We start from the raw sequence: 12,087 nt of genomic DNA, 5'->3' as shown, positions 1-12,087 counted from the left end.
CCAAATGCTCAATCGTACGTACAGGCTGTACAAGAGTCAAGTGTTCATAACCTGGGGAGAACCTGTATTGCAACTGATAGGGGACTGGTTAACTGACCAAAAGCAGAGAGTTGGTATAAATGGGCCACTTTTGGATTGGCTATCTCCAACTAGTGGGGTGCCATGTGGGTCATCTACTTACAACCTTCACTTGGATGCTCTGTGGCCAGATTTGCTACCAATACAAAGATAGGTTGGTTCGCAAGTTAGAACACAAGGAGCCTGCAGAGGTATATAGGTAGATTCAGTGAGTGGGCAAGAAACTGGCAGGTGGAGTATAATGTGGGAAAACAACCCAGGTTTGTCAAACCCCTCCTTATAGCTCATACCCTCTAATCCAGGCAGCATCCTGGTGAACCTCTCCTGTACATCCTTCCTATAATGGAGCAACCAGAACTGCACACAATACTCCAAGTTCAGCCTAACCAAAGTTTTACACAGCTGCAACATGACTTCCTGATTCTTATGCTCAACCCCTCCGACCAGTGAAGGCAAACATGCCGTACACCTTCTTTAACACCCTATCAACTTGAGTGGCTACTTTCAGTGAGCTATGGACTTGGACCCCAGGATCCCTCTGTACATCAGTGTAAATTTGTAAGGCGATTGTAAGGACTGGATAGAGTGGATGTGGAGAGGATGTTTCCAGTAGTGGGGGAGTCTAGGACCAGAGGGCACAGCCTCAGAATAAAAGGACGTCCCTTTAGAACAGAGATGAGGAGGAATTTCTTCTCCCAGAAGTTCCTACATCTTTGGACGTCTCTACCCTCAAGAGCTGTGGAGGTTGAGTCACTGAACATGTTCGAGGCAGGGATATCAGACAAGGAGTGCAGGGAGAGTGTGGGAAAGTGGCGTTGAGGCTAAGTTTGGATCAGCCATAATCTGACTGATAGTGGAGGAGTTGATTGGCCTGTTCCTGTTTTGTACGTTCTTACGTCTCCACAAGCAGAAATGTGAAGATGGTGAGATAACCATTCAGTGACGTTGGCTGGGAGATAAGTTCTGGGCATTAGGGTGGTGTAACCGTTAGCTGAGAGGGTCTGAGGGACAATCCCTCTCTACTCCACAGGAGGGGCCAGCCTGGAGTTATGCTCATGACCCTGGAGGGGAACTTGAATCTCCCTCCTCTGGGCCGTGGTCTGTACTGGATGGAGGAAGGGTTCCTCTGTGCCCGGCACTGACCTTCACTGGAAGACAGTGCCCTTCCTCAAAGAACCCGTGCTGTGTGTCAGCATGGAGCGTCCTCGGTACAGGAAGTGACTTCACGGGAAGTACTAGTGGGGAGAGTGATGTGCATTAGGAGCTTAAGGAGATTTGGTACATCACCAAAGATCCTTGCGAATTTCTCCATGTGTATGGTTGAGAGCATTCTGACTGGTTGCATCACCGCCTGGTACAGAAGCTCCAATGCGCAGGATCAAAAGAGGCTGCAGAGGGTTGTCGACTCAGCCAGCTCCATCACGAGCACAGTCCTCCCCACCATCGAGGACATCTTCAAGAGGCGGTGCCTCAAGAAGGCGGCATCCAACACTAAGGACCCTCACCATCCGGGACATGCCCTCTTCTCGTTACTACCATCGGGGAGGAGGTACAGGAGCCTGAAGACCCACACTCAATGATTCAGGCACAGCTTCTTCCCCTCCACCATCAAATTTCTGAATAGTCCATGAACCCGTGAACACTACCTTGTTATTCCTCTTTTGCACTCTTTATTTATTTTTGTGACACAGTAATTTTATGTCTTGCACTGTCCTGCTGCCGCAAAACAACAAATTTCACATCATATGTCAGTGATAATAAACCTGATTCTGTCCACACTTTGGTCAGTGCATGAAGATGTTGAAGTTTCCTGATGTTCACATCTTATCTCTCTCTGCATGATATCGACAATGAGGTCCGAGCAGTAATCTTGCAGTTGAATGCCAGCAATCCAACTGATTCAGTCAATGTTGGTCCCACAATCTTTCCCTGTCACTTCCCCTTCCCTCAAGTCATTGAATCCCACATTGCTCTCTCACATATACATGGTTTCCTATCAGTACATTCCCTCCTTTCTCCGCGTTCTGCACCCAACTGGTATCGACCTGGACAGAGTCCAGTTCAAGACAAGACAAGACATCTTTATTAGTCACATGTACATCAAAACACACAGTGAAATGCATCTTTTGCGTAGAATGTTCCGGGGGCAGCCCGCAAATGTCGCCACAGTTCCAGCGCCAACATAGCATGACCACAACTTCCTAACCCGTACGTCTTTGGAATGTGGGAGGAAACCGGAGCACCCGGAGGAAACCCACGCAGACACTGCGAGAACGTGCAAACTCTTACAGACAGCGGCGGGAATTGAACCCGGGTTGCTGGCGCTGTAAAATGTTAGGCTAACTGCTATGCTACCGTGCTGCCTTCAGCTATTCCACCATAGAATTGTTACAATAACTAAACCATTTGGGGGGTTATATTAAGAATAACAGATACCCAGGAATGAGTTACAGACCAGAATCTAATCCAGGAGTTCAGGGGGATTAGTTAGAAATATAGATAGCCGGGAGTGATTTATGGATGGAATCTCATTTAGGGGTTTGTCTGGGAATTTATTTGTAGAATGACAGACTCATGGAAGTGAGTTATGGCCTGGAATCTATTCAAGGGGATCAGGGAGTTTATTGTAGAATTATAGAAGCATACAATACAGAAACAGGCCCTTCAGCCCATCTTGTCCATGCCAACTGCGATGCTCCTCTACACTAATCCCATTAGCCTGCATAAGGCCTGTATCCCTCTACTCCTCTCCTCTCCTCTCCATGTGTCTCTTAAGCACTGTCATTGTACCTGCCTCCACCACTTCCTCTGGTTCCAGACACCCACCAGCCTCTGTGGGAAAAACTTACCCCTCAAATCTCCTTTAAATCTCTCCCCTCTCACCTTAAACCTGTGCCCTCTCGTCTGCACTCCCCTGCCCTGGGAAAAAGACCATCTATGCCCCTCATAATTTTCTAACCCTCTGAAAGGACACCCCTCAGCCTCCCACATTCAAGTGAGAACAAACCCAGCCTGTCCAACCTCTCTGTATAACCACAGCCCTCCGTTCCGGGCAGCATCCTGGTGAATCCCTTCTGCACTCTCTCTACGGCTACCACATCCTCCCTGTAGTGCAGTGACCAGAACTGTACACAAAACTCTGAGTGCGGTCTAACCAACCTTTTGTACAACTGCAACATGACGTCCCAACTCTGGTACTCAGTGCCTCAGCCCATGAAGGCAAGCAAACCAAATGCCTTCCTCACCACCCTATCCACCTGTGTCACCGCTTTCAGGGAGCTATGGACTTGTGTCCCACAGTCTCTCTCTACATCAATGCTCCCAAGGTTGCTGCCATTTACTCTGTATGTCTGACCAGGATTTGACCTCCCAAAGTGCATCACTTCACGCTTGTCTGGATTAAATTCCATCTGCCACTGCTTCACTCAACATTCCAGCTGATCCATGTCCGACTGTATCCTTTGACAACTCTTTGTGCTGTCAGCAAACGGACGAATCAGACAGCCTACATTCCCACCCAACAACAAAGGTCCCAGCACCGATCCCTGCGGTACACCACTGCTCACAGATCTCCAGTGAGCAAAGCACCCCTCCATTCAGAGGTAAGTTTTTTACACAGAGAGTGGTGGGTGTGTGGAACGCACTGCCAGCAGAGGTTGTGGGGACAGATACATCAGGGATATTTAAGAGACTCTTAGATAGACACATGAATGATAGAGAAATGGGGGGCTATGTGGGAGGGAAGGGTTAGATAGACGTTACAGCAGGATAAAACATCGGCACAACATTGTGGGCCGAATGGCCTGCACTGTGCTGTAGTGTTCTATATTCTAAGTTCTATTCTGCCTCCTCTCATACAGCCAATTTTGAACCCAATTTGTCTTAACTTCCTGCACCAGCTTATCAGGTGACACATTGTCAAAAGCCTTACTAAAGTCCATGTAAACCATGTCCACCGCTCTGCCTTCATCAATTTTCTTACTAATTTAGAATAATAAATACTCAGGAGTTGCAGGCTGAAATCTAATACTTTGTGAGGTTTATATATGGAATAACAAATCAACTAGTGAGTTATAGGCAGAAATTTAATCCTTATAAGATATCTCTATTGGTCACATGTACATCGAAACACACAGTGAAATGAATCTTTGCGTAGAGTGTTCTGGGGACAGCCCACAAGTGTCGCCACGCTTCCGGCGCCAACATAGCGTGCCCGCAACTTCCTAACCTGTACGTCTTTGGAATGTGGGAGGAAACCGGAGCATCAGGAGGAAACCCACGCAGACATGGGGAGAACGTACAAACTCCTTACAGACAGCGGCCAGAATTGAACCTGGGCCGCTGGCGCTGTAATAGCGTTACGCTAACTGCTACACTACCATGCCTATATCTAGAATGCAGATACCTGGAAATGAATTGCAGGTCACAGTCTAATTGCAGGGTTTGGGGAGTTTATGTTTAAAAGAGATATCCGTGAGTGAGTTAAAGGCTGTAATCTAATTCCGGGGTTTGAGGAGGTTAAATGTAAAATGACAAAGACCAGGGAGTGAGTTACAGGCTGGAATCTATTTCCATGGCATTGATGTATGGATTTTAAGAACTCCCGAGGTTCCCTGACCACCTGCCTGCCTCCCTTCCTCTGCCTGGTGGTCACCCATTGTCTCTCTGGCTGCCTTTCCTTAACTTGCAGGGTAGCCACCTTTAAAAAGTCGTGACGCATCTAAGTTTCAGCCTCGCAGGTACGTCATGGTGCCTCCAGGCGGCGCTCAAGTTCCAAAAGTGGGCACTCAGGGAGACCAAACTCGAGGCATCTCCTCGGATGTGGTCATCCAGATTGGAAGGAAGGTCTCAGAATTCCCACAGGCTGCAAGTCATACGGTGCACACAACTGAGCTCACTGTCAGACTTTTTAAAGACCCCTTAAAATGTAATCCAATCTCTGTTCCCACACTTCATTTGTATTACAAAATAAAAGGAAAAATTACTCACCAGCTGCGTGGCACCAACGTCACACCGTGCAACCAAGGGACAGTGTTGAGATGATCCCACCGACCCTGCTCACCAAAGCCCCTCACTCACCAAAGATCACCACACTCCAAGGTTCTCTGTGAAAAACCACAGTGTGGTTTATCTGCCCCCTTTATGCACTAAAGCATCTCTAATCCAGTCAGAAATTACTTAGCTTTCATTCACCAAAGCCTTCACTCCGAGATAGAACATAGAATATTACAGCACAGTACAGGCCCTTCGGCCCACAATGTTGTGCCGACATTTTATCCTTCTCTAAGATCTATCTAACCCTTCCCTCCATTTCTCTATCATTCAAGTGGCTATCTAAAAGTCTCTTAAGTGTCCCTAATGTATCTGCCCCCTCAACCTCTGCCGGCAGTGCGTTCCACGCACCCACCACTCTCTGTGTAAAAAACTTACCCCTGACATCCCCCTTATACCTTCCTCCAATCACCTTAAAATTATGCCCCCTCATGTTAGCCATTGTCGTCCTGGGAAAAAGATCCACTGTGAAAAACCAATAAATGCCAGCAGTTGCAGTGAAGGGTTAAATCTGTATAAAGCGCACAATAAAGAGGTTCTTCTGGAGGAAGCAGTATGTAGCATTTTATCTTATGTCTTCCCTTTTCTATGTAGCTTCCTGTCTCATGTCATTTCATAGTCTTTGCATTTATATATGAGTCATTCATGATATTTGATCCAAATTTACTAAACTTTTTTAAATTGAGTTGTACTGTTCTGTAAATTTTAATTGGTTTTCCACATGGTAAACCATTCAGGTTGAACTCAGAGGACAGCTGCTCGAGATGGTCGTTGGTGAGACCACACTTGGAATATTGTGCAAAGTTCTGGCTGCCCAGCTGTAGGAAGGATGTCATTAAACTGGAAAGGGGACAGAAAAGATGCACAAGGATGTTACCAGAACTGGAGGGCTTGGGTTATAAGGAGAGATTGGATAGACTGGGACTTTTTTCCCTTGAGTGTAGGAGGCTGAGGGGTGATCTTACAGAGGTTTATAAAATCATGAGGGACGTAGGTGAGGTGGATGGTCACAGTTTTTTTCCAGGGTAGCGGAGTCTAAAACTATAGATTTAGGGTGAGAGGGGAAAAATTTAAAAGGGACCTGAGGGGCAACTTTTCCACACAGAGGGTGGTGGGTGTGCGGAGCGAGCTGCCAGAGGAAGCTGTAGAGGCGGGTACAATTACAATGTTTAAAAGGCATTTGGACAGGTAGATGGAGAGGAAAGGTTTAGAGGGATATGGTCCAAATGCAGGCAAATGGCACTACTTCGGAGAATCATCTTGGTCAGCATGGACGAGTTGGGCTGAAGGGCCTTTTTCCCTTTTGTATAACTCTATGAGTCTAAACTACCTAGAGCATTCAGGGGATTTATATATAGGATGAGTGATACTGGGAGTGAGCTACAAGCTGGAATCCGATCAAGGGGTTCGGAGTTTATGTATATAGAACAATAGATCAGCAGGAGTGAGCTACAGGTTGGAAACTGATGGACAGGTTGGGACACCCCTACTTCACTCCTCTGAGCCCCCATCTTCCTCCCACCCCACTTTCCCTGACCCCTCTAACTCTCCCCCCTCCTCTGACCCCAGCTCCAACCCCTGCCACGTCTTCACTATCCCCTCCGACCTTCCCCTCTCTGAGCCGGAATGTTCTGTCCTCGGCAGGGGCCTGACCTTTGTCCCCCTGCCCCCGCACCTCAACGAGTTCCGTGCCCGCCATGACGCTTAGCTCTTCTTCCGCCGCCTCCGCCTCCGGGCCTACTTCTTCAGCAAAGATTCCCCACTTCCTACAGATGACCCCTTCTCCCGCCTTAAACCCCCTTCCTCCTCTTGGACATCTCGTCCTGGCCTTCTGCGCGCTCTGGATCTCTTCACCTCTCGGACACCTCCTCTTACTGCCTCCTGCAGTATCACTGACCTCATTGCCTCTGGAGACATCCCCTCTACAGCCTCCAACCCCAGTTCCCCTACCCTGCACTGCCTGTTTCTACCTCCTACCCAAGATTCACAAACCCAACTGCCCTGGTAGACCCATTGTTTCTGCCTGCTCCAGCCCCACTGAACTTGTATCCTCAGATCTTGACCCCATTTTGTCCGCCTTAGTTCAGTCCCTTCCTACGCACGTCCGTGACACTTCCCATGCCCCCCGTCACTTCAACAACTTTCAGTTCCCCGGCCCTGACTGCCTCATTTTCACTACAGATGTCGAGTTTCTATACACCTTCCACCCCCCATCTGGAAGTCCTTAAGGCTCTCCACTTCTTTCTCAATAACAGACCCAACCAGTTCCCCTCCACCCCCACCCTCCCCTGTCTGGCTGAACTGGTTCTCACCCTCAAGAACGTCTCGTTCGGCTCCTCCCACTTTCTCCAAACTAAAGGTGTAGCCACAGGCACTCACAGCCCAGCTATGCCGGCCTCTTTGTCGGCCACATGGAACAGTCCATGTTCCAAGCCTACACTGGTAATGCCCCCAACTCTTTCTCCGTTACTTTGACGACTGCATTGGTGCTGCTTCCTGCACCCGTGCTCAGCTCAGCAATTCCATCCACTTTGCCTCCAACTTCCACCCTGCCCTCAGATTCACTCGGTCCGTCTCCGACACCTCTCTCCCCTTTCTGCATCTCTCTGTCTCCATCTCCGGAGACAGATTAACCACAGACATCATCTACAAACCCACCGACTCCCAGTTACCTTGACTACACCTCTTCCCAACCTGTCACCCAGTTCCTCTGCCTCCACCGCATCTGTTCCCGTGATGAGACTTTCTACTCCAGGGCATCCGAGACGGCCTCTTTCTTCAGTAACCAGGGTTTTCCTTCCATCACCATCAATGCTGCCCTCACCCACATCTCCTCCATTTCCTGCTCATCTGCCCTCAGCCCCTCCCCCCCCAACATAATAAGGACAGGGTTCCCCTTGTCCTCACCTACCACCCCACGAGCCTCCACATCCAACACGTCATTCTCCGCAACTTCTGCCACCTTCGACGGGATCCTACCACCAGGCACATCTTCCCCTCCCCCCCCCACCCCGCTTTCCGCAGGGACTGCTCTCTCTGTGACTCCCTTGTCAACTCCCTTGTCCCTCCCTGCAGATGACCCTCCCGGCACTTATCCCTGCAACCGCACCAAGTGCTACACCTGTCCCTACACCTCCTCCCTCACCACCATTCAGGGCCCTAGACAGTCCTTCCAGGTGAGGCAGCGCTTCACCTGTGAGTCCGAGGGAGTCATTTATTGCATCCAGTGCTCCCGGTGCAGCCTCCTCTACATCGGTGAGACCCGACGCAGATTGGGTGACCACTTCATTGAGCACCTTCGCTCCGTCTGCCTCAAAAGCCAGGATCTCCCAGTGACCACCCACTTCAATTCCACATCCCACTGCCACACTGACATGTCTGTCCACGGCCTCCTCTACTGCCACGTTGAGGCCAGGTGCAGGTTGGAGGAACAACACCTCATATTCTGCCTCGGGAGTCTCCGACCTGATAGACTCAACATCGATTCCTCTAACTTCCGGTACCCCCCCTTCCCCCTCCCCCCTTTGTCTTCACCCCTTCTCTTTCCCCTCCCCCACCCTCATGACCTGTCCATCTATTCCCCACCTCCTTCCCTTTATTCCACGGTCCACTGCCCTCTCCTACCTGATTCCTTCTTCTTCAGCACTTTGCCTCTTCGACCCATCACCTCTCAGCTTATTACATCTTCTGCCCCTCCCCCACCCACCTACCATCCACCCCCCCACCTGAACTCACCCATCCCCTGCCTGCGTGCGCTCCTCCCCCTCCCCCCACCTTCTTATTCCGACTTCTGCCCTCTTCCTTTCCAGTCCTGACGAAGGGTCTCGGCCCGAAACGTCGACTGTTTATTTCCCTCCTCGGATGCTGCCTGACCTGCTGAGTTCCTCCAGCATTTTGTGTGGGTTGCTCCAGATTCCAACATCTGCAGAATCTCTTGTGTCTGAGGGGTTTGGAGGTTTATACATGGAGTAATAGATATTTGGAAGTGAGTTATAGGCTGGAATGTAATCAAGGGATTCAGGTTTTTTTCCAAATAGTATAAAAGATAACTGAGAATGAGTTACGGTCTTGAATGGGCCTCTCATACGTTAAAGATGAATCTCCCAATCTACCTCATTGTGGCCCTTGCACCTTATTGTCAGCCTGCACTGCACTTTCTCTGTAACTGTAACACTATATTCCACATTCTGTTTTCTTTTTGCTACCTCAATGTACTTACGTATGGAATGTGTGCAATTCTTTGCATGCAATTGCGTGCAACGCATGATCGTGTGCAATTCTGGTCACCTCACTATAGGAAGGATGTCGAGGCTTTAGAGAGGGTGCAGAGGAGGTTTACCAGGATGCTGCCTGGATTAGAGGGCATGTGCTATCAGGAGAGGCTGGACAAACTTGGGCTCTTTTCTCTGGAGCGACGGAGGCTGAGGGGTGATCTGTTGGAAGTGTATAAAATTATGAGGGGCATAGATAGGGTGGACAAGCAATATCTTTTTCCCATTATTGAGCGATCCAATACCAGAGGGCGTGCATTTAAGGTGAGAGGGGGTAGGTTCAGAACAGATGTGAGGGGTATGTTTTTTACTGAGAGAGTGGTGAATGCCTGGAATGCGTTGCCTGATAGGGTGCTGGAGGCAAATTCATTGGGGGCTTTTAAGAGGGGCTTGGATGGGCACTTGAATGACAGGAAAATGGAGGGACATGGGCCTTCTGTAGGTAGGAGGGATTAGGTATGTCAGCAGAATGTTGTGGGCCGAAGGGCCTGTTCTGTACTGTACTGTTCTATGATCTGTCTGGATGGCACACAAACAAAGCCTTTTCACTGTGTCTCAGTACATGTGATTACCAATACCAATACTGTCTAGAATCTAATCAAGATTCCTATAGTTCCCCAGAGTGAATTACAGGTTGGAATCTAAGTGGGAATTGTTTGGAGCATCACTCACTGCCCTCACACAGTCCAATTTCTCCTCTACCTAACATTTCTTCTCCTCACCTCTGAATCCAAACAACTGTGGCTATAAAAGCCCCACTCCAGGGGCACGATGCAGACTGACATAGAGTGGACCCAAAGGCATTTAGCTGTGGATGGGGCAGTAACCCAATACTCTCACGTATTGTAAAACTGGAAGACGTGGACACGTTTTAAATGCAGGTTGTTTCTGACTGCTGAAACGCTTGCTATACTTGCTCAACGCAATGGGAACCAATGAGAATTCTGGTGAGTCGCCGTTGAGTTCCGACTATTAGCAGCATCTACAATATTCTGCACTGGATTGTGGCAAATAACTCAGTTGGTTTGCAAGCCTCGGTAAACTAGAAGCAGAGACAGGAAGCCATTCAGCCCGTCCCCTGGCTCCTTTCCAAATGCTCAGCATTTCTTTTCTCCATCAAGAATTTATCCAATTCCTCTTTATAAAATAATGGTTATATCTGCTTCCACCACCCTTACAGCAGCTGTTTCCACATCTGGAGCATGGTTTCCCAACGTCTACCGTGGGGAAAGTATTTTCCAGTTGCCTTTTTGACACATCCATCTCAATTAACAGAGTTTGACTTTGTCCAGACCTTTCATGGTTCTGAACCCACTGGGCAGCACAGCGGCACATCTGGTAGATCCGCTGCCTCACGGCTCCAGAGACCCGGGTTCAATCCCGACCTCCAGCACTGTCTGTGTGTGTGGAGTTTGCACGTTCTCCCTGTGACCGGGTGGGTTTCCCCCGGGTGCTCCGGTCTCCTCCCACATCCCAAAGACGTGCGGGTTGGTGGGTTAGTTGGCTGCTGTAAATTGCCCCCCAGTGTGTGGGTGAGTGGTAGAATCTGGGGGGGGGAGGGGTTTGGAGAATAAAATGGGTTAGGGTAGGATTAGGGCAGGCACGGTAGTGTAGCAGTTAGTGTAACGCTATTACAGCGCCAGCGACTGGGGTTCAATTCCGGCCGCTGTCTGTAAGGAGTTTGTACATTCTCCCCGTGTCTGCGTGGGTTTCCTCCGGGTGCTCCGGTTTCCTCCCACGTTCCAAAGGCGTACGGGTTAGGAAGTTGTGGGCATGCTATGGTGGCGCTGGAAGTGTGGCGACACTTGCGGGCTGCCCCCAGAACACTCTACACAAAAGGATGTATTTCACTGTGTGTTTCAATGTACCTGTGACTAATAAATATCTTATCTTATCGTAAATGGGCACTTGATGGTCAGAACAGACTTCGTGGCCCAGGTGGCCAGTTACCAGGCTGTATGACTGTTGACCTTTCAAAATCATCTCTCCTCTGCTCAAAAAAATTAGAAGAAAAATCATGCAGAATGTCACAGGAAATGCAACTGTTAGCAAGTGTAACGTGCAGTCCATCAACGCTGCATCTGCAGATGTTGGCCACAGGTATTTGAGAGCTGAGACCCAAACTGTATGCCCTCCCCAAAACCGAGCCAGCTGAGCAGAGGAGTTAAATTCTTCGTGTAACCAGGAATCTCCTTCAGAGGAGCATCAGCCTCCTGGGAAAAAAAACAGAAACACCTTTTGCCCCAAAGGTATCATTTTGCATCAGTTTCTATGAACTTTAATTTTAGATATGAACTTTGCAAAGATATTTAGCAACGTTATTGACAAGCTGTTTCGATGACTTTTGGGAACTGTTTAAGCTGATATTTTTTCAAGTTTGAATTTATTTTAGTTTTATAAAATTATTTGCAAAAAATTGTAAATCAAGTTTGCAACGCTTTTTAAATTTCACGATTGCCAGCAAAGATCCGAATGCAAAGCAAGTTATAAAGTTTGCAAAGGTGTTAATAACTTTTTGCAATCATCTGCAACGTAAAACTAAATTGCTAAGTCTGAGTAACCCCTTCCAAGGGACTGTGCAGAGCTCCTACGCAGATGGAGTCTGGTTGAATTCTGACAAGTCGATGGTGTTGCTGATTGCACCCAGTCCGTTTGCTTTTTTTAATTTCCTGTTTGCTGATTTTTT

This window comes from Pristis pectinata, chromosome 13 (assembly GCF_009764475.1).
Source record: "Pristis pectinata isolate sPriPec2 chromosome 13, sPriPec2.1.pri, whole genome shotgun sequence".
Taxonomy (NCBI): domain Eukaryota; kingdom Metazoa; phylum Chordata; class Chondrichthyes; order Rhinopristiformes; family Pristidae; genus Pristis; species Pristis pectinata.
This window is presented reverse-complemented; position numbering follows the sequence as displayed.